The following is a 23129-nucleotide window of genomic DNA, read 5'->3' as shown; positions in this document are numbered from 1 at the left end:
AATTCGTAAAAATATTTTTCAAACAAACAAGCAAGCAAACACCTTTTTCTTGAGAATCTATTTTTTCCATTTAAAAAACACAGTTTTATGAATTTCTTTGAGTTTTAAATCATTTTAGTTCAACTTCCTTGCATTAAAATTCGAATAGCAGTTCTGCATTCTGTTTGTAGGGAAGCTTGTTTTCACCACAGAATAAAAAAAATTTGTATAAAAGTTATTGTGAAAACTTTTTATCTCACAATTCCGACTTTTTTCTTGCAAGTGTGAGTTTATATCTCGCTTTATATCTCGCAATTCTCGCCTTTTTTCTTGCAATTTCAAATGTATAACTCGCTTTATAACTGTACAGCTGACTTTTTTCCTCAGAATTGTGAGTTTATGGGCCCTATTTTAACGATCTAAGCGCATGGTCTAAAGCACATGGCTCAAGTGCACTTAGGGAGTGTCCAAATCCACTTTTGATAGTTTAACGATGGGAAAAATTCGCTATTTACATGACGGAATTTGCTAGCGGAAAAACTGGATGCTTCTGTAACGAGGAAACGGCTCTGTTGTGTGCGAGGTTAAAGCAGACCATCTACGGGACAAAGTGTACACGCGTTATGTAACCGCCTATAGGCACACATTACTAACAAACTCTTTAAATAACAACAAAAAAATGGTTAATCCAAAAAATAATCCATTGGCTTTAGACCAGGTTTCAGTTGGTCAGTGGCACAGTCTATTTCAGTTGCCTCAAAATAGCAACGCGCAAAAAATGCGCCTGAAAACACCTCCTTTTCAGACCAGCAGCCCATGGGCGCATAAATGGGCGCAAATGCATTTGCTATTTAAACAATGTGGCGCAGAATGCGAAAATGATAACTGCGTTGGGCTAAAAACTAGCAAAAAACACTTGCCTGGCGCTGCATTGCGACGGATATAAGATAGGGCCCTATATTTTGCAATACGGATTTTATGACTCTCAATGACTCCCAAGTTTATATCTTACAATTGTGAGAAATTAAGTTAGAATATAAACTCGGAATTTCAAGAAAAAAGGCAGAATTGTAAGATATCTTTTTTATCTTTTTTAATTGCAAGTTTATCTTACAATTCAGACTTTTTATCTCGCAATTTTAACTTTTTTTCTTAAAACTCCAAATTTATATCTAGTAATTCAGACTTTATTTCTCGCAATTCCAAGTTTATAACTGTGTATGTAATTCTGACATTTTTCTCATTGCGAGAAAAGAAGTCCGAATTGTGGAAAGTCGTAATTACCGTTTTTATTTTATTATTTATTCCTTAGGCATTCTCAATTCAGTTCTGATCCAGAAACACAATGCTACTGCTGGTGTGTTCCTGTCAGAGGTGTAGGATATAAAGCACAGCTGTCAGCTGTCTAAACTACACTCGAGAGCCGGAATTCAATCACCCTTCACAAATCAAACAATTATCATCCCTCTATTTATGTTAAAAGGCTAATTGCTTGACTGCTCTAATATCCACTTTGTGTGGGACATGAACAAAAGTGACAGAGGAGCACCGCTGGGTAGAGAACAATATCTCCTCTCATCTCTTCTCATTGTTTTCATTTCTTCTTCAGTTGAACGTTAAAGCACAGCGGTTAGTGTGATACCACTGACAAAAGGAAAAAAAAGAACAAACAGAAGATGTGGGAGATCTTTGCGCCTCCCCTCCAGCCAATCAGAGAGCGTTCGAGTAAATACACCTGTGTGTTCGACACTGTTCGGTGTGCCAAACTTGTGCCCACTACACAGCCCACTCTCCTCTCTATGTCTCATTGTGTGTGGGCCGCTGCAGCCATTGGCAGCACATTGTACACGTAACGGCTCTCTCTGCCCACATCACATCAGTGTGTGAATTCATTATTCGGTATGAATAAGAAGATTGAGATTGGATGACTGTAATTAATCTGAAAGTAAAAAAAAAAACAAAGTTTCCATCCATACGTCTTCTGCACGTTAGCTATTTCATCCCACATAATGGAACTGTTTGCTGATGTATTACAGTCAAACCACATCATAACACAAGGAGCACATCTGCATCAAAATGTCAAGGTCAGAAAAAGGTTTTTCCTGAACGAATCTTTCACCACAGTTGGCCTTGCATGCAGTAACAGTGTGGAAATTGGAATGAATGCCAATAGAACGGCAGCTCTCAACATTAAGGACTTTTTTTGCTGGCCTCGCCAGGACAGTAGGTTACCCCACTAATTAAGCATGTAAGTGCTTACTTACTCAATATATATATTAGATAGATCGATAGATTGCTTGATTCATGGCTAATTCATATGAATTCTTACAATCTCATTCACACATTTTCGCACGATCGAAAGTCACATCATATGTAGAAATCTCCATCTCGTAAATTGGTGACATTTTCCTGTGAGATGGGATATTACTAAACTAAACTAAAAAACGCATAAAAACCCTTTTGTGCTTGAAATAGACCAATTTCGAGCCGACGTCACAGTGACGTCACTTGCAGCTGTGGTGGCAGAAAAACAGCGGAAACAAACGACCATCTATGAGTGAACCGGGCGAGACTCCCCACAAAAATGTCTTGTTGTGCTGTTGGATGTCAGAATAGGAATCTCAAAAAAGATGACTTACATTTTTATAGAATACCGTCGTCGAAGACGCCATTTGCAGGTAAACTAGGCGTTTATGGTTGCAAGCCATTAAACGGACAGACTGGAGTGAAGAAATCATATAACTGTTATAACATTTACATCCACCTAGGCAGTAGCAGCAGTAGTTTCTAGTGATTTACATTGTTCTAGCAGACATGAAACAATGAAAAGGAGTTGATACGTACCCAGCCATACAATTGCAGTTCGCCGTCAGTATGCAGTTGTTTGATCTGTTAATAATAGCCCACGTTTTGTATAGATGAGTTTTGTGTAACGTCGGTCCGTATTACACAAAAGTCATGAGACAACTCTTGATAATCGATATCCTGGAAATGACCGCAAAGTACAAAGTTGTATGCGTCAAGAGACTTGTATGCCTTTAGTTTTTCTTTAGTGTAGACGCTGGGTTTTTCTATCAGGTATAAGAAGATGTCCGGCCACTGCAGCTTTGACCATTTAGCTGGATTTCTCACCCATTGCCCCGACAGTGAGTACAGGTCAGGAAACATCACCCCGTTGCAAAGCGTTAGCTTATTAATGTAAGACAGTCGATCTTCTACTGGGAAACCATTAAAATACTGCGAGAAAGAATCCGGATGATCCATATCCTTATGGTTTGAATTTGATTTTACTGTTGAAACCTGATACCGCTACTACAGAGCTGTCACTTTCTGCCACCAGATCGGCCTAGTCCACAAAAACGTCATCTCTGTTTACAAACACAAAATTGGTCTATTGCACAGACATAAAACACATCGAGTGATTTTTTTTTAGCTTAAAGTAAATAAAAGAGATATTTTAACTAAACATCATATTTAAAAGCTAACCAACCACAGAATCTTCTTAAAATGTAAACAAGCAAGGAAAATGTAGTGTCAGGTTTTGGGGTAGGAGAGAGTGAGGACTCAAATACAGAGTACAGTAGGGCTTTTTATTAAGTGCCAAAACACCACAAAAATGGGGAACGTTCGGCGACGATCTAGCACAAGACAAAAAAGTTTTCCTTTTGCTTTTTTTGCGGACAAGCGACAACGTTGTCAAAATGATCCCTGCTGACAAGAATCTGTGAAAACGACTAAAAACACTCTATTCTGCTGCCAGGCCAGAAGTTGGCGATGTCACATTGTAAAGAAACACTATGAGCCTATAGTCTGAACATGTAATACACATATACAACAGTTGTCACAAATTCACATATTTTTTTGTGGTTTACATGGAAACGATAATGGTATCATTTTCAAAAACGTGCATTTTTTTGCACCCGATTTCAATAGCTTGCGTTTTCAGGCCACCAAAACTCTATTGTCATGTAAATGAACAGACAAAACGCTTAAAATGTTTTCAGTTTAACTGTATAGTTTAAACGGCCTGTAAATTGGGAAGGAAATAAGGAGGGTAACGAGGGAGAGCAGGTGGAGAAAATAAACGAATAATCTGCTAACAAGGAGGGCAGGATAGAGACATTAGACAGAGGAGCATATGGCACATATGAAACAAACAAAAAAGAAGCCATGTGCTCACACCAGTCATGACCATACAAGAACACCTAAATGTCTGCCGATGAAATAATGTACAGCATTCCAGATGAGTTCAAATAAATGATATTATCTAAATCAGAAACCTGCTGCTTTGCTGCTCAGTCAGATACAATAGAAAGCATTTTCTGATGAGAGGATCTCCATTTAAATTGGTTTCTGACCTTCAGGGCAGCATGAAATATAGTCAATCAATCCATCCATCCACCCACCCATTCATCCATTCATCCACCCACCCATCCACCCACCCATCCATTCATCCATCCATCCATCCATCCATCCATCCATCCATCCATCCATCCATCCATCCATCCATCCATCCATCCATTCATCCCTCCATCCATCCATCCATCCATTCATCCATCCATCCATTCATCCATCCATCCATTCATCCATCCACCCATCAATCCATTCATCCATCCATCCATCCATCCATCCATCCATCCATCCATCCATCCATCCATTCATCCATCCATCCATCCATCCATCCATTCATCCATCCATCCATCCATCCATCCATTCATCCATCCATCGATCCATCCATCCATCCATCCATCCATCCAATGTACTTCTTCTCTAATATGAAGTAAAGTGCACATTTTTGGATACATGTTCTTTCTACAAAACGTTTGAACGATTGAGGACATGGTTGTTTCCCTTACATTAGGCTGCATTTTTGGACCAATTACCTTGGCCGTAGTAAGCTCATGATTGAAAACATGGTCCACAATAGTGTCACTTGTTTTAGCTGAAATGTGCCCATGTCCTTAGCCTCTTCTACCTCTTCCTCTGTTTTGCCTCCCATCCCTTCCAGCACACATTCTTACCCCTCTTCTTCTTCCCGGCTGTTGACCCTGATCCTTATTGTTCCATTGTCAGAAATTGTAACACTGTGTTGTCCCCTGTCTGTGCTTGCAAATCGAAGGTTCATGAGATGTATATCTGAGCTATTATAAAGAACTGGTTGATCATTGGTTGATCTAATGCTTTACATTCCCTGTCATTAGTGAAAGTCAAGATTCACCTTTATAATTAATCAATTCAGGAACACATTTACCAAAAAAGTCCAATAGAAATGCATCAAACATAGTTTGACAGATTATGAAAACTAGTTCAACCATTTTGCATTTAATGGCGTATGCAAGGAACTAATGCCTAGAAGTTTTGGATGGTAAGATTATTCAACAGAACACCAGTATGATATATTTTGATCAACATGGTGCACAAAGGTTCCTCATGAAACTGATTTCGGACAGACTTCTAAGGCTGATTTTTAATCACTACAATAGTAATTTCTTGCCAGAAATAACATCAAAATTGGAAAACAGTCAAAAAGCGTACAACTTTCAGACGCCATCCTTATTTTGCAGCTCAACTATCACAGAATTAAAAGCACAGGATTGTGGGATATCAAAGGCAGATACATATATTATGCCTTCAAAAATCAATCAGATGAAGGTATCTCAGGAAGTGAAGCTAACATTGGATTCGGGTGTGCAATGAAATCTGAAAAATATCTGAAAAATAATTATTAGAAAGTTCAAATTAACAGCATTTAATTGAAATCATTATATCACTGCAAATATCAGTAATCATTATTTACAAATAAAAATAACAAACACAAAATCTTATTCAAGTGATCTGGAGAAAACTTCCAGCTTGACAAAAGACACAAAATGAGTTTATCAAAATATTTGAAATTAATGATAAATGTGCAATGCTAATAGAGACACCATATATGACCACAGGATGAATGATCAACATGAAAAATGTAGAAATCAATGATCCCTGAAGCAATGACATAACCACAGCTAGCTTGATATGATGAAACCATCCCTTAGCGATGACAGTCATGACTAATGTTACTTGATATGCTTCTCTCCCAAACACATTTAGTCTTGCTGGAGGGAAACTAAATGAGAGAAGGCATAATTACCCAGCAAGACAAGGCAGCATGTCTCCAGACTACTGTGGCAATCTGTCAGTGTCAACAGTATTGGTGTTTTCCTCTCTCTATTGCACTGGGAATACTTGAAAGGAGCTCAATCCAAAGAGGCCTATTTATGGTCGGTTCTGCATTGTAGCTAATTAAGCGCTGCAATTCTTGCATTTTCATTTAGGATTATACAACCTAAATCCTACAATGCTTGCATTTCCCCATCTACCCTGTTCTCTTCAACAACATGAAACAAAAGAGGTTAGTGTTGAGCTCAGAGATGCTGACTGTCCAACCACAGAGACGAGCGCCAGATCTGCTTCCTCAGTGGCCCTGCATTGATCCGACTGTGGCTAAATTTAGATCTCTTTGACTTATGGTACAGTGGGTTATTGCCTTTTGTTGTTGTTGTTGTTGCAGTATTCAGATTTAAAGGTTTCACATCAATTTGACCATTTCTTTTATATGTAGGGAAGGTCTGGACTGGCTGTCACATGAGGAAATTGTCACAATTGTTGTATAACCTACTATTAACTAAAGGCTTTTTTGAGTAAAAAATGATTTGCTTTTTCAATCAGTGGTTTTGTATGCTGGTTAAATTAGGCAATTTTCTATGAATTGTCCATATAAATAGGGTAATATCATGTTTTTGTTATAGGTAAACATGATAAAACCGATGAAGGAGGGATGATGAAGGAGGTATATTTGCTTTCATATTTGTATTTATTTTTATATAAATAATGAATTCACCACAATTTCTGCCAGCCAAAATAATAGTTTTCTATTTTTTTATTATTAAAAAGACCCTCTGTAGTCAATAATTGTATCCCTTAAAACTCATCTTTGATCACCAAAATGACATGTTAAATGGTTTTTACTTGAAAATAAAATTATTCATGCCTTAAAATAGCTTGAATGTAACTCGACACCCTTGCCTCATTTAGTATACGCGATTCTATGAGTATGTAAATTAGCCCCGCCTCCACTCCCTCACACTAGCTCAGAGATCCACTCGTTGACGATCACACGATTATCTGATTGGTTACAAGGTAGTTTGTGACGTCAGAAACACCAGCGATTTCAAACCGCATTTTTGAGTCTTTGGTTCACTGCAGGTTTAAGGAGAAAATACTTATGAATTTGTACGTGGTTTGTCTTAAAGCATATTAAAAACACCACTTCGTCATAAAACAACATTAAAAGCTTGATTTTCACCACAGGGGGATTTTAAATCCTGTCTTCTATCGATAATCCGATAACTATTTTATGGCTGTCAACTGATAAGGGGCCATAGTTGAAGAAACACTAGATAAAGATTTTCTCTCTCATCATGTCTTTCTGTCTGTGAAAGCTGTTAAGAGTGAACAAAATGGAGGAAGGGGGCGTTTGAAGGTTGAGAAACTACTTGAAAAGCCAGCATTTATCTTTAGGATTCAGCACCCTGCAGCCTCTCAACTGCAAAAAGACGTGAGGGAGATGATTGCTTCTCATAAAATCTGAAAATTCCCAGGAAGCAATTATTAAAAAATGGTGTATCCACCCACTCCTCTGGAAATCATGACGATAAAACCCACATGGGGACATAAACTCCCTTCAAGTCTTATATGAATGTACAGGACTGTAAATGGAAATTCCTTCCTCTAAGCATCAATTAAGATCTGAAATTCTGACAAACTGGAAGTGATTCCTGTGGGATTCTCATTAGAATCCTTTAGAATCCCTCCAGATTATGACAGAAAATCCATTAGAACACCATTAGCATTCCTTTATTAGTGAAGAAATTACTAATTTCTCTCACACATCTGTTCTCTCCTTGCATAAGGTTGAATAAAGGGGCTTTACTCTGGAAAAATGGCGTCATTTAGAATTAGAATATCTGACAACGGCAAATTTTTTTGATTAAATTTTTTTGTTGTTGAGACAAACTTTTTCCACATAGGAAACTATTTTAATGAGTTTAATTAAATGATTGTAATTAAAATGATTGCCGTCACAGGGTGTATGTTTATTAATATGTATTGCCTTTCAAAATGCCTTGCCCATTAAATCAGCCCCTAATGAAGAATTATGAGGGGTTTAGAAATGTGGTGTCATTCTGCTTTGATTATTAATCTTCACCAGTAGCCTGAAAGATGAAAATCTATTATGTGTAGATGCCTATTCAGCTTCCAACTGGGGATCTCGGAAAACAGCAGAATTCAATTTCAGTGATAATTGCAATGACAGCGCCAACCAGAACCAAACGTTTCTCCTCCGTTGGTTATTTTATCTGTCTGGGGAAAGAGATTGGAAGAAACAAGAAAGCACTTATAGATACAATTGAAAACGGCTCCCGGAGCGCTCCACTAGATCGCAGAATTCAAATAAAAGCCCTTAGAGGATTTTAGTGAGCTTGAAGAGGATCCTTGTCAAGCAGTGACTCAAACAGATCTGTCACAAGATGATAGTCTGGTGCAGACAGATTTTTTGACCAGTGGCATGAAGTCTGGTCCACATGGCAGCTTATTCTGGCCAAGAATCACCTACTTAGACTTAAACATGAAGAGATCCCCCCATTTTACTTATATTTTAGGAGTGGGTGTATCTGAAACAGATTATACCATGAAAAACAAGATAGAATGCTGCAGCGATGACGTATTTTTCTAGGTCGACCCGGAAGATAGCATAACCCTGGTTTTCTCGACAAAAAACAATAGGATTTTTCCATTGGCTTTTTGAATATTGCAGAAAATGACCAATGATTATCTTTAGAAATTAAAACAAATTTGTATGCATTTTGAAGCCTTTTATGAAAATACATTCGGCAGAAGGAAAAAGCTAAAGGTAGGCTATAAATTAACTACACCATGGTCGCACGGTCACCATCTCTAATGCCGGATTTTAGACTTCATGATATCAGCCCAATTTTGGTACGATCCATTTGACGTAGGGTGCCGTGGTGATTCGTAAACGGCAATGGCCGTCGAGACACAAGAATCGATCATTTCATATTGTATAGTGTGTGTTAAATGTTACATAGCATGTGTTACCCTCTTATTATGAGCAGATTCCCAACACCTGCGGATTCTGGAATCCACTGCTGCTTCTAATCAGTGATTATAATCAAAGTATTACTCAATATTTTTTCCTTCTAAATATCAAATGAGTTGAATGACTTCTCTAAGCTTATGAGATTTGACTTCATTATAAGAAGTTACCAGTGTGATTATTAAAATGTTCTTTCATATATTCTTTAAACGTCTGTATTAAATATCTGAGAGGTGACTGAGGGTCTGGCCCATGCCAGGAATGCAGTAACAGTGCTTGCTCATTTAGCCTGGCTTCCAGAGATGAAATATGGACTCGTTTTGTTTAAGAAAGGTCTTCAATGTGTTAATATATATACTGTGTATATATATATATATATATATATATATATATATATATATATATATATATATACATATCTGTTCTTCTAGCTCACCATGACGACTATAGGTCACAAGGGTCATTGGAACCTATAGTTTAAATGACCATTTCTTAGCTAAAGTCTTTACTTCACTGTTAGATTAACCTCTTCCACTCTAATTCATTTTGAGGGAGGAGCCATTTTGTGACGATTGTTTTTTAAAGCTTTATATTAATTATTTGTGTTCTATATACACACATATAATTATATTCTGTGTAAAGATGAGATTTTAAGATTTAAAATGATGCTATATATGGGGTGATAGTATCTCCAGAAACATAAAAAAAATAAGTTTAAATATAATGACGTAGCTATATTGCCCGCCCACGGGCGATCAGAGTTGAACAGGTTAAAGTATCCTCTCATTGAGAAAAATAACGTCATCTTGATGATTTGAGAAGAGTCTCCTGTTTATTGTTAGAGCCCGATCAAATCCAACCTTAAAGAAGCTGTGTGTCTGTGTGTGTGTTAGTATTCTTGGTAACAGGTTAAGGAACAAGTGACATTATTGAAGATTGACTGACTTGTTTTCTTCAACATGTTGGCACCCAGCAACCCAGATCTGTGACCTGGAAGGTCACGACGTGTCTAACTTCAGAGTCCGAGTGTCAGCCGCCTAATCGAAGGAGATATGCTTCAGTCTATCTGTCCATGTGTGGAAAATGTTTGTTTATCTATTTCTTAGCCAATCAGAATCATCCAACCTGAAGCAATGACGTCGCTTAGACCTTGGTGAAGGGTATAATTGTTGTGATCTTTGTAACTGTAACGGAACGGCTTATGAACTGCTTGTGAGTCTTGAAGCTGACTTCTGCCTGATTAATCTTTTTCTAAATATTACTAAAAACTAAAAACAATTCTGACTCTTGTCTTAAACGGACTGCACTCCTAACTCCTGGTTTTAATTAATCGTATCTGCATGGTCCTTGCGTCTTTAACTTCTAAATCCCCTAACAAGATTAGGAGCCTCGTTGCTACATCAAGGGGGGCGGGATTTTGGAGACGCTCCTATTCGTCTTTTTCTGTTTACCCGATTACTTTTACCCGATTTTTTTTTATTATGTTATTTTTTATAAGACAGGTTAGTTAGTTGTAAAATGTCATGTGGTGCGACTCCCCAAAAACCTAATGATTTATGACTTAATACTTCATATTTATAAAAAAAAAAAAAAAAAAAAAAAAATATATATATATATATATATATATATATATATAAAAATACAATTCGAACACTCGGATGTACACTGCAATATGTGGAAACAATTTTCACTCATAAATTGCTAGTATATTTCCCAAATAATTACATAGAATCTGCAAGCAATTTTGAAGTAGAATAGTTTAAACAGTATTTTCATGTTACATGTTATGTTACAAGATGATTTGGCAAATTTAGCAATAAATTCTAAGGCGCACTCATAATATCGTTTAGTCCCTGGCAGATTGATAAAAAACTGACTCCCAAATGTGTGAGGCTGGTCTCCATATTGTTGAAGGAGAGTATGTGCAGTTAAGGAAAGATCATATTGGCTAAATAAAGTACAATAGGAGAAAGTGCATGTATTAGGTTGTCTTGATTATTTTTCAAAAGATCCATTTTTTACCATATGTAATGGCATTTATGTACTTGGTATTTAAAGATTTGTTAATGCCTTTTGACCGTTTTGTTGTCATTTTGTTTTTGTAAAGACTGGGAAGAGTATTCCTCAATGTATTGAAGTGCAGTAAACAAGCTTAAGAGGCCTGAGTTTTAATTTGCCCCTCTTTTTTTTCTCCCACTTAACACGCATTTCTTTATTGAACAGTCTATACACTTTGGTCAACAATTCTGAACTGTCTGGCCACAAAACTAGACATCTTTATTGTAACAACAACCTACACTTGCTCTCAAGACAGCGCAACTCATTTCCATAGAAACAGACCAAATTAGCACTCTGCCTTGTGTATCACACAGTTTTTCCTTGCTATCTACAACAATCAACAGTGCCTAAGAAGAATAAAAATATAGATAGAAAAACTTATCTTTCATCATTTATGCATAGGAATTAATTGCACCTTTTGCACAACAGTTAGAAATGTATTTTCGGAAATCGGATGTCTACTCTGATTAGTGTTTTCACCCGCATGCTGGAATGTGATAGTCGGTGATGATTTACATTACAAGAGGATAAAATTGTAATCACTGGAAAGGGTGTCTACAGCAATTCTTCTGAGACCCATTAATGATAGGAGGAGAAACGCTCCACCCAAACATCTTGCAAGACATAAAAGCAGCATCAGCAAAACTCACAGGGCGAGAAAGAATGAGACAGATGGACAGGGAGACAGTAAGTGAGAGGCAGTAGTCATGGATATGAGGCAGAGGAGGGGGTTATGAAGAATGAGAGATGAGTGTGTGTGTGTGTGTGTGTGTGTGTGTGTGTGTGTGTGAATTAGACACCGAGGACTTAACTAAACTGCTGAGTCAATCCAATACAGGTCATTAAAACATGACAAAGACGCATATGTGCTGAGTTCGGGAGAGTGTATGGCTGAATTACACATAACATGTTATGGCCCTTAACCCACCCTTAAAGAAATACACTCTTAAAAATAAAAGTTCTTTATTGACATCGCTGGTTCCATGAAGAACCTTCAACAGTCTATTGAACCAAAGGATTCTTTATAGAATATTAGGTTGTTAAAATGTTCTTCACACCAAGATCCTATTATGCCTTTTCACTTTTTCAATTTTAGTTAGTGTGTAATGTTGGTGTTTGAGCATAAAAAAAGATCTGTAAGGCTACAAATCTCTAAGTCTACTCCAAAGGGATTTAGTCTCAGAAAGAAAACACATTTCAAGAACTATAACAAACTTCTTATTGGGACTACAACGTGCTTATTCTGGATCAAAATGAAGTCCCAATATAACTCGATCGAATAATAATCGAATACGCAAAAAAAGGGAGCGAGGCCTGGTTGAGCTGTGCTTGAAAAGACCTGCTTTAGTAACGTCTTGTTGCCGAATTGTATCCTTGTTCCACCCCGGTTCCAAAACCCATTTGTTTGGCCTTGTACGAACATGGAAAACAGTCATTAATTTTTTTTTAACACTATTCCTGATAAGCATGACCCCAAACTTTATTTGTGTGTGGCACAAATCCATTAAGAGAGTACAATGCCGGTGTGGCGAGCAGGACGAGGTCGAGGGACGTGAGAGAACGGCGCGAGGCCGGTGGCGTGATTGGTAATGAACAGTGTTGTGCAAGTTACTTCCAAACTGTAATACATTATATATTACTTGTTACTGTTATTTAAAAGTAATTAATTACCTTACAATATTACTGTCTCAGAATTGTAATGCGTTACATTACTCCTGTATTACTTTTGAGTTACTTTCACCAAAATAACTATACAGAAGTAGAACTTTACATTCTAAAATGACTAGGGCTGTAACGATATGCGATATGAAACCGAAATCGTGACACTCAGATCCACGAACCTGCAGAATGGCGCCACACCCCTTCCAACTCCCAGCGTTATCCATACCGTCCAGATCCAATGCTACCACATCTTTAAATTACTATTAGTATTATTTGAAGTTAACTTAACATTATAAAATATGTAGACCTACACCACAAAACTAGTTGAGGATAAATTATTTAAAATTTGGGAATTCCAGCGTTATGGACATGACATTTGCAGACTTGCAGTTAACTTATATAATTATATAAATTCTCAGAAAATGCATTAATACCAAAATTTGAAACGTCTGTTTATCCATAGTCTCCTCCCAGAAAGGAGTCCAGACATTAGAAAAATATCAGTCTACACATGCGTTTTATATTTAATATTAGGGAAATCGACAGTCATGTGTGACAAAAAAAAATCTTTAACTTTTAGGAGGCAACGATTTTTTGTTGTTGTAATTCTGTGAATTACACTGCGCAAATCTAATGAAGAAGGGTTGGATCTCCACAGAACATAAAATATTCATTTTATTTAATTTTTCGTGTTCGCATTTATGAGGAAAAAATAACGTTACAGACGTGACAGTTCTCCGTTACGGACGCGACCGCTCTGAAGCGGCAAAAGACTGCTTTAAAACTTTCACAGACACCTTACACAGAAGACACGAAGCCTTTCTTTAAAGTGAATTTTCTTTTGTTTTAATTGTACGGACCTGAAAAATATATCTATATTGAAATGTCTACTTGTAAACAGAACAATTCAAAACGAAAGAAAACAGACTGCTCTCTGCTTATGAAATGAAATGTGCATTTCTCTCTGGTGCATTCACTACTGCGAAGATCGCGAGTCAGCATCGTCAACTTCAACTTGACCTTATTAATAAACAATTAAAATGTCTCCTTGCTATATTTGACATATTCATAATCATTGCTTTTGCCGGTTCTTTGTGACAGCTTTTAGGTGCTTTATCGGCAGCGCCGTCGCCCTTACATGAACGCGTCACCACGGCATCAAAAACATGATTGCGTGATGAAAACATGAAAAATACCACATAAACATAGCCTAACTGTTTAGAAAGAAAACAGAACGAATAGCCTAAGGCGCATACGTCCATCTCGCGAATGTAGTCTTCTTCATGCCATCTTCACCATTCGCCGCTTTTCCACTGGCCAGCGTGAGCACAGAGGCCGAAATCATACCTCACGGCACTCCTGTAAAAAATAAATCGCTATACAAATATATCAGACGCTGCCATTTAGTCTTTAATTACAGACTTGGACCTCACACGCGGCTATTGACTGACCACGAACAGGTAATTTAGCCTACTTGCATCTTTCATTCGTAATGTCTGGCGGTCTTGCTGGTTTTTTTGTTTGTTTGTTTGTTTTACAATTAAAACTAAAAGTCTGTTGTAACGCAAGCCTTACCGAACATGTACCGAGTAAAATATTACTGAAAATTGATTAGTAATGCCTTACACTACTGCGTTACAGCAAAACGTAATATGTTACTGTAATGCATTACTTTTGTAACGCGTTACTCCCAACACTGGTAATGAATGACACCTGCGAGACGCACCGGTCTCGCATCTCTCACGGAGGAGCGGAAGCATAAAGGGGGAGCGACGACAGAGGAGATCGAGAGAGGACAGGCCTGTGTTTTATTTGATGTTTTGTTTCTGTTCGGTGTTGCCAGCAGTCGGCCGTGAGGGGCTGCTGGCAGTTTCTTTTGTTTTTGTATTTGTATTATTAAAAATGTTAAATGTTTGCCGGTTCCCACCTTCTTCTTCCCATAACATCTGAACCCCGTTACAGCCGGCTATACACAAAAGCTTCCCCGAAAGACAAAACGGTTCCCATTAGTCGGGAAAATCTGTTGTTTATGGATCACAATTTGTAAGTATGTTTTATTATTTGTGTCTCTACTAGCTAACATTGCAGGGTTGATGAAGTACTGAAGATTTTGTAAGCTCTCCCTTTGGTTACACTTTATTTCGATAGTCCACTTTAGACATTCTACTGACTATAAGTAACTTTTCTACTACGTCAACTAACTGTCATTAGAGTATTAGTAGGCTGTCTGTTTAATATCTGCTAACACTTTATTGTGTTGGTCCCCCAACAGATATTCTACTGACTATAAGTAACTTGGCAACTACAAGTCAACTTGTTATCCTAACCCGAACCCTAACACCTAACCATAACCTAACAGTCTACGGACAGTCTACTTTTACTCTAATTACAGTTAGTTGACATGTAGTTTGAAAAGTTACTTATAGTTAGTAGAATCTAAAATCACTGTCAAAATAAAGTGTAACCCTCCGTTTTTTTAGACTGTTTACTGATCCTTAGGAACTTAAATCTATGCTTGCAAAGGTTCTTCACCGACCCTTTTGTTCGTAAACATTTTCAGGGTCTGAATCGGGCTAGAAATGGTATGGCATAATTGACGCCATTGTTAATATTTTCACCTGAGCAGATGAAGCTCGCGGTTCTGGTAAGGGTCTAAGCAGATCGCCAAAAAACACACAGCTAACCAATCATAGCACATTTGGTATTTTGAAAGGAAGGGCTTCATCAAAACAGGAACTTAACGGGTGCACTTCCCGAAAGCATGGTTTGCCAACTATGGTCGCAATTTCCGGCACTAGTTACGCTAACGCTAATTAGCATAATTCAACGAGTCTGTTTTTCCCAAAACCATAGTTCCAACGAACATTCTCAAAAAGACATAATAAATAATTAGATAATAATTAGATAGAGTAAAAGAGTATGCATATTTGGAGTTCTGTCTGAGGCCGTAAGTTGGCTATATATAAATGCCTCCAATCATACTGATTGGGTAGATCATTTGAACGTGCGCCTCCTGAACTTTGTTAATAAAACATCATTCGTGTGGTCTGAACATCAGCTCTCGGCCTGTGGTTAGAAGCACAGTTTCTTTTTTTTTATGACATGTGTGGACTTAATAAATCCTTTATCTTGACCAGAATAAGCAAGCTGACATTCAGTACATTCAATATCTTTCATTTAGAATACATACAAATGTCATTGACGTCTTTTAATTTGTCAAGAGATAAAGCACCTTTTTGAGGAGTGCGCATGTGCATACGTGGTCTATTATGTAAGAATGAGCCTAGGATTGAATCTGGAAATAAAGCAAAATTACATGAGAAAAATTAGAATTAGTCCTCAGATGCCATGATCATAACTTACAGCAAAAAATCTAGCATTAATTCAACCTCAAACAAATTAATTAAAAGATGATTTTACCATCTGTGTGACATCATACATTGGTGTTGTTTTAATTTTTAATTTTTTATACTTGTAATTTTATAATCATTAGTTATTTATGTAGTTGTCATTTGATTTACATAATTTATTCATTTCATCATTTAATAATTGTATTATTATTAGTATTATTATTATTATTATTATTATTATTTATTTATGTAATTTTATGTCTTGAAGGCTTGAAGGGATATTCGTCTCCATTTCAAGGTTTTTAAGCGTCTTTTATTTTCAAGGTGAAGCAGTGATTTTCCATTGCTTTTCCCTTGGTATAATAACACTTGTTGGAATTGTACTGGCCAGACGAAGTCAGAGCATTGAAACATACGCAACTAAGATTATTCAATAACCTCTGCACTTTTTACTATCATCACTTCATCTCCTGCTTCTGCTCTTCCGGCTTTCTCAGTTATACTCTTAGGCTGATAGAATAAATATCTTCAGGGATTCGGCGTCCGGGGTCGAATCTAATAAATCTGATATTTCTGACATATTCTAACATTTCTTTCTGAATGTTGACAGTATTTTCTGCCCAAAAACCATAACCATCATTTCTTTCTCTCTCTAATATCACAACAAAATGAAACAACATGGCTTTATCCAATGTTCAGATTTCTGTTCTGGAAATGTATGAAAATTAGCACATATTTAATTAGATAATACCTCATCAGCATATTTAAACATAACATTTATGTTTATGTACAATATTTATATTCAATCCTGGTCCCACTTTATATTGAGTGCCTTTAAGTACTATGTACTTACATGAAAAAAAACAAGTACAATGTACTTATTGTGTTCAGGTTGTATTGTAAACCACTTATGCTGTTATTGAGGTGTGATACGGGTAAGGTTAGGGTCAGGTGTGGCTGTATGGGTCGGTTTAAGGGTAGGTTAAAGGGGTGGTGATGGCACAATGGATAAGACACATGCCTTTGGTGTGAGAGACCCGGGTTCGAATCCACTGTGAGACATCAATGTGTCTCTGAGCAAGACACTTAACCCCTAGTTGCTCCAGAGGCGTTCGACCTCTGAAATACAGCAATTGTAAGTCGCTTTGGATAAAAGTGTCAGCTAAATGAATAGATGTAAGGGAAGGGTCAACTGTGTAATTACAAAAGTAATTACAGCTGTAATTACATGCAGGTATTTTCAAAATATAAGTACAATGTAAAACATGTATGTACACAATAAATCCATTGTATCAAATTATTAATTTCAATTTAAGTACAAAGTACTTAAAGCGACTTAATATAAAGTGGGACCTGGGGTGAATCGGATTGTTGCCATTTACCTTCAAATAAATAGCACCAATGGTAAATGGCACCTGCATGGTGCCATTTACCTTCAAAAGCCTTATAATTAAACATCTACTTTATCATGCAATACATTGATCTGAAACACATCTCCAGTCAGTGTTTTGTTAAAATAATTAAAAGACGGGTGAAGATTTGATTGTCATGCAATATTCCCACGCTCTGTGTTATTTTCCACCCAGTTCATTAGACTGCATTTCTGAGTGAGTGCATGATTCGCTTTTGTGGAGAGGCTTTTGTTGGTAATTAGTTTTAATTACAGGCAAGTTAATTTTATAAACACATAATCAGCATTTCTTATTTTATATAGTTTTCATCAATGCATAATTAATAATTACCCGCTTGAAAACATAAACTACTCAGAATGACTTTATTACCATAAGCGATACAAAGGATTCAATAATTTCATATCAAAGGTTAAAGACAAAATAAGGTGTTATAATTTACATATGATTGTCATTTCCATGTCACGAATTACATTTTTAAATAAAGATAAACCAGCTCGTTCATACAAACCCTTATAACTGATGTCAGATCAAAATGCTTTACTAGAAAGATTTTGAACAAACCCCTAAGCCTAAGTATTCAATTTGCTATATGTTTTTTCCTGACAAACAATAATAAAAAATAAAAAAAATCCCACAAATCCAATAGTCTGAAGAAAGAAACTGAGGTAGGCTAAATAGTATTTAAAAATCAGAATATCATTAAGACTTGGTGGTGAGCTCTTTTGACTTGTGAAGTCTGGAATGACTTTTAAACATGACTTTTAAATTGGGAACTGGTTTTAGGCATCATACTCTTGCCGACTTTGTAAAGGGTTACAGAGAAAAACTAGGCATCATACACTAAATGACTGAGGATCACACACTACGAGACGTTATTTCCAAACACAAACTCTAAAACAGCTCAAAATATCAAACATGCTCGATTTCCTCAGACTGGATGTAGGCTAATCATAGTCAGAAGAAGAAAAACAAGATATGTTGATTGTCCCCTTTAGGCATTCTGTTGACTATAATGGTGCCTTCACGTGCAATGGAAAATATGATATTTTCCACTTGTGAACTGGTATTTACCAGTGTGTTGCGTTCAAGTGCTTTTTTTGTCGTAATGTGGTAAAAAGATGGAGATCCAGACCTGTTATTTAGCTAAAACTATTTTAGATTGCTTAAGTCAACTGCTACAGCAACAAGATGATTTATCAAAACTCAAACGGTAAATAATATGCTGTATATTTTCTAGATCATGAATAGTACAGATTTTTTTAAGGACAAAGGAGTTAATAGAGCTGATATTTCTGTTTGAGCCGTTGTACCGTTCCACCCCTAGCTAACAGTAGCAAAAAAACGTTTAGTTGTGTACAATGCTTACCATTCAACACTCTCGCATTGCTCTCCGCCATTTTGAAAAGGTCAAAGGTTATCTCATCTCGGCAACTCGTGCATCAAAATATTCTACGAGCTGCCAGGTGGAAAATACCACATGAGGGGGTGTTCATGTGCATTTTCCACGTCGGCTTTTGGTATTTACCATAATTACCATAGCACGTGAACGCACCATAAGAAACGTTCCACCTACATGTCAACTAACTCTCATTGGAGTATTAGTTGAGTATTAGTAGGGTTTGGGTTAGTAGAATAAGTTGACATGTACTTGTAAAGTTACTTATAGTCAGTAGAATGTTTGTCAGGCGACCATCAAAATAAAACATTAGCAGATATTAAACAGACAGTCTAATAATACTCAACTTATTGTCCAATGAGAGTTAGTTGACATGTAGGTGGAATGTTTCTTATAGTCAACAGAATGACTAAAAGAGACCATCGAAACAATGAGTTGCCCAGTTTTCTGTTAAATCTGTCAACTCTGACTGCCAAATATCTGCATACTGGCTCTTCTTTTTGGGAACTAGTGCTGCCTCTTCTAGGATGCAAATCCAGGCAAAAATGTGGGAAAGTGTATTGGAGTGTCTATTTGCACTGGGTTGAGTTAGTGTAAAAAGCCTTTGCCAACAAGACAGGCTATTTACACTAACTCCACCCACTCACCAATGTCAGGTTGGGCCACACAAGATTTAAAGTCACCCTGTAGTCAACAATTTTATACCTTAAAACTCATCTTTTATCACCAAAATGATACATTTTTTCCTTGAAAATAAAAATCTTTATGCCTTATAAAAGCATGAATGTAACTCCACACCCTTGTCTCTTTCAGTATCTTTGGTTCTATGAATACCTAAATTAGCCCCGCCTCCACTCACCCACACCAGCTCAGAGATCTACTTGTTGTCGATCACACATTGACCTGATTGATTGGTTACAAGGAAGTTTGTGATGTCGGAAACACCAGTGATTTCAATCTGCGTTTTTGAGACTGTCGTAGGTTCAATGCAGTTTTAACGAGAAGATACTCAGCAATGGTGTTGACTTATGAATTTGCACATGGTTTGTCTTAAGGCATATTAAAAACACCACATAGACATATAAACAACATTAAAAGTTTGTTTTTCACCACAGGCCGACTTTAAAAAAGATGCAAATCATATTAACGTCTGCAGTGGCGTAGGCTGTAGGGACTTTTGACGCGTTCGAATCCGCCTTTTGTCGTACTCGTTCTTCTCCCTTTTCCTTCACATATCAGAAAGTCTTTTATTTTCAATAAAAATGAAGAAAATTGATTGAAAAATGGAAATTAAGTGCCTAACGAATGTTTAATAATAAAGTCTTTATCGGTTAGGGTTAGGGGTTGGTGTAGAGAGGGCATTATTGTCCCAATAAGGTGGCATCCATTTAATAGTTTTAATAAATATAGTAATTTACACTCTATGTTATTACTGCATCCTGTCAATGTACTAAAATACTGAGGTGCAAATAGTATCTGCCACTATTTATAAGTAAATAGCATCTATTTATCTAATATAACTATTTGCCGAACTGCTACTTTTATATAGAGTGAAAAGAATATCACAATTAGAGCTAAAAAAAATATGCTATGCTTAGTGCAAATATCCGCTGCCCTAAAAGGGATAGTTCACCCAAAAATGAAAATTATTTATTCACCCTGAAGCATATAGGTCTGCCGGAAGCTATTATTTTAGTCGATAAAGTTTTAAATATGGATATTTTCTTACAGGAACGCATCGCTTCACTTCAGAAGGCCTTTAACCCCCCAGAGCTGTGTGGAGCACTTTTATCATGGATGGATGCGCTTTGATGGACTTCCAAAAAAATATACCCATTCACTCCCATTATAAAGCTTGGAAGAGCCAGGACATTTTTTTAATATAACTCCGATTGTATTAGTCTGGAAGAAGAAAGTCATATACACCTAGGATGACTTCAGGGTTAGTAAATAATGGGCTAATTTTCATTTTTGGGTGAACTATCCCTTTCAGAAATCACCCAGAACACACCATAAATCTCATATCATCAAAGTATACTAACAATACACATAGCAACATGCTAAGACCTTTAGCAACTTCATATCAACACTGTCAATTACCCAAAACAGCCTAAGCATTGAAATTTTCTTTAGAACATATAAAACTTTAACTTTCAACACTGTAACTTTGATTTGTCAAATGTAGACTTTGAAAAAACTAGTAATTTTATTCCATATATGCTTGCAAATCATTCAGACTAGTGCCATAAGAGTTTATTTATTCAAATGCCCTAGACGCTCATTACATTGAATATTGCAGTATTACATAATGAATGGTTCAGCTTCAGGGTGATGTGTTTGGGTGTTAAATTGCTTGACAGTAGAAAAACATAAAATGCACAAATCTGACATTCATTATCAGAGCCTTATAATAGTTCATGTTGTGTAACAGCCATTTCTGTTAAAATGTCCCTGGTGTGGGTGACTGAGGTAAAAGTAGGTAGGTATGTTTCATAATACTTACGCATTTTGCATATTTTAATAAAAATTCACATTTTGTGGGTGTGCGTGAACATTGCGTGAATGATTGTTATTCTATGTGCAAAAAGTTTTATGGTAAATAGCATGATGCTGCACATAATTCTCATTCAAGACATGTGCATCATTCTTGCATCCAGTAATTCCTTAAATGGTCCAATGAATTATTTATAAAATGTCTATATGCACAGAAAAATAGCTAAACAGAATGAAATATGTAACAAAGCTGTTGTCTGTATGCCACATTACATTCCCAGATTAAGAATTAGTCTGTATGTTTCTTAAACAAACACAAGCATACTATTTCAGAATATAATTTGCTAATGCAAACATTTTTGATCTGTTAACAGTTGTTGAGTTGATGAATTAAACATATGTCAGTATATCCGAGTGAACTGGCTTCCGGAACAAGAAAAAATGTGGGGCTGGATTTTGTCCATGGGGAATTGATTGGATGGTTGTGGTTTGCTATTGGTGGATGTCATGTGAGTGACAGGTTGCCCCGCCTTCACGCCAGTAAACACATCATCAGAGAAGAGTATTTACATACTCATAAAACTCCATATACTAAATGAGGCAAGGGTGTAGAGTTACATTCAAGCTATTTTAAGGCATGAATAATTTTTTTTCAAGGAAAAAAACATTTAAATATGTAATTTTGGTGATAGGATAGAGGGATAAGATTATTGACTACAGGGGGATTTTAATAAATCCTGATTTGTTCCTCATTTCATAAACATATAACTGAATGAGATTGTACATGTATTCAAAGCAGGAAAACTGTCAAGTATTCATTTTCTCAATCAGTCTAATGGCTTTCAGGATAAAGACAACTCAAAAACAAGCAGACACATGTGGCGTCATTTTACGCCCAGAGTAATGAAGGATGACCTATCAAGATGTTCCCACCATATGACTAATGTGTTACAGCATGATCCTAATCTGCTGAGAAACACAACCAATTAAAGGAGAACTCCGGGCAATTTTTAAGTTAATCTTGATCGTTAGACCTTTGTGAGTACTGACTATAGAAAAAAAAACCGAACCGGATTAGTGCTTGCTACTCGGAGCTGCGACCGCGAATGCCCAGAGCTCCCACCCAGCTAAAACGGCAGCTATGGGGGCATGGACATAAAGAGCGTTTTTGAGCCTCTTAACAGACACAAAATGCAATTAAAATGTCTGTCCAACATGAACAGGGACCCTACATGTGAACAAGATACATTTAGTATCTACATTTAGCAACATCGTTTCAACTCACCTAAATAGTCTTTTAGACGGCAAGCTGTAGTCTCGCGCTGCAGTCCCGTGCTGTAGCCGGAAAAGGTAAACAATGTCCAGGTGGGAGGAGCGTTGATCATGTGCGACGAGTTAAGATCAGAGTTGCTTGCAAGTGAAGAAGAAATGGTTCGTGTTTGTGCCTTTCCGAATTGTGGCAACAGAATGCGAAAATATAAGAGCTTAAATTTTCATCGTCTTCCTTTTCATGACCTCGAGATTCTGCAGTTGTGGCTAGTTGTACTTCAACTTGATGTGCTAACTCCCGTAGAAGTACTACGCGCTAAAGATTACCGCATTTGCAGCGAACACTTTGACAA

Source organism: Siphateles boraxobius, unplaced genomic scaffold, assembly GCF_051911475.1.
Source record: "Siphateles boraxobius isolate OS27281-9 unplaced genomic scaffold, OSU_SipBor_1 6, whole genome shotgun sequence".
NCBI classification, from domain to species: Eukaryota; Metazoa; Chordata; class Actinopteri; order Cypriniformes; family Leuciscidae; genus Siphateles; species Siphateles boraxobius.
This window is presented reverse-complemented; position numbering follows the sequence as displayed.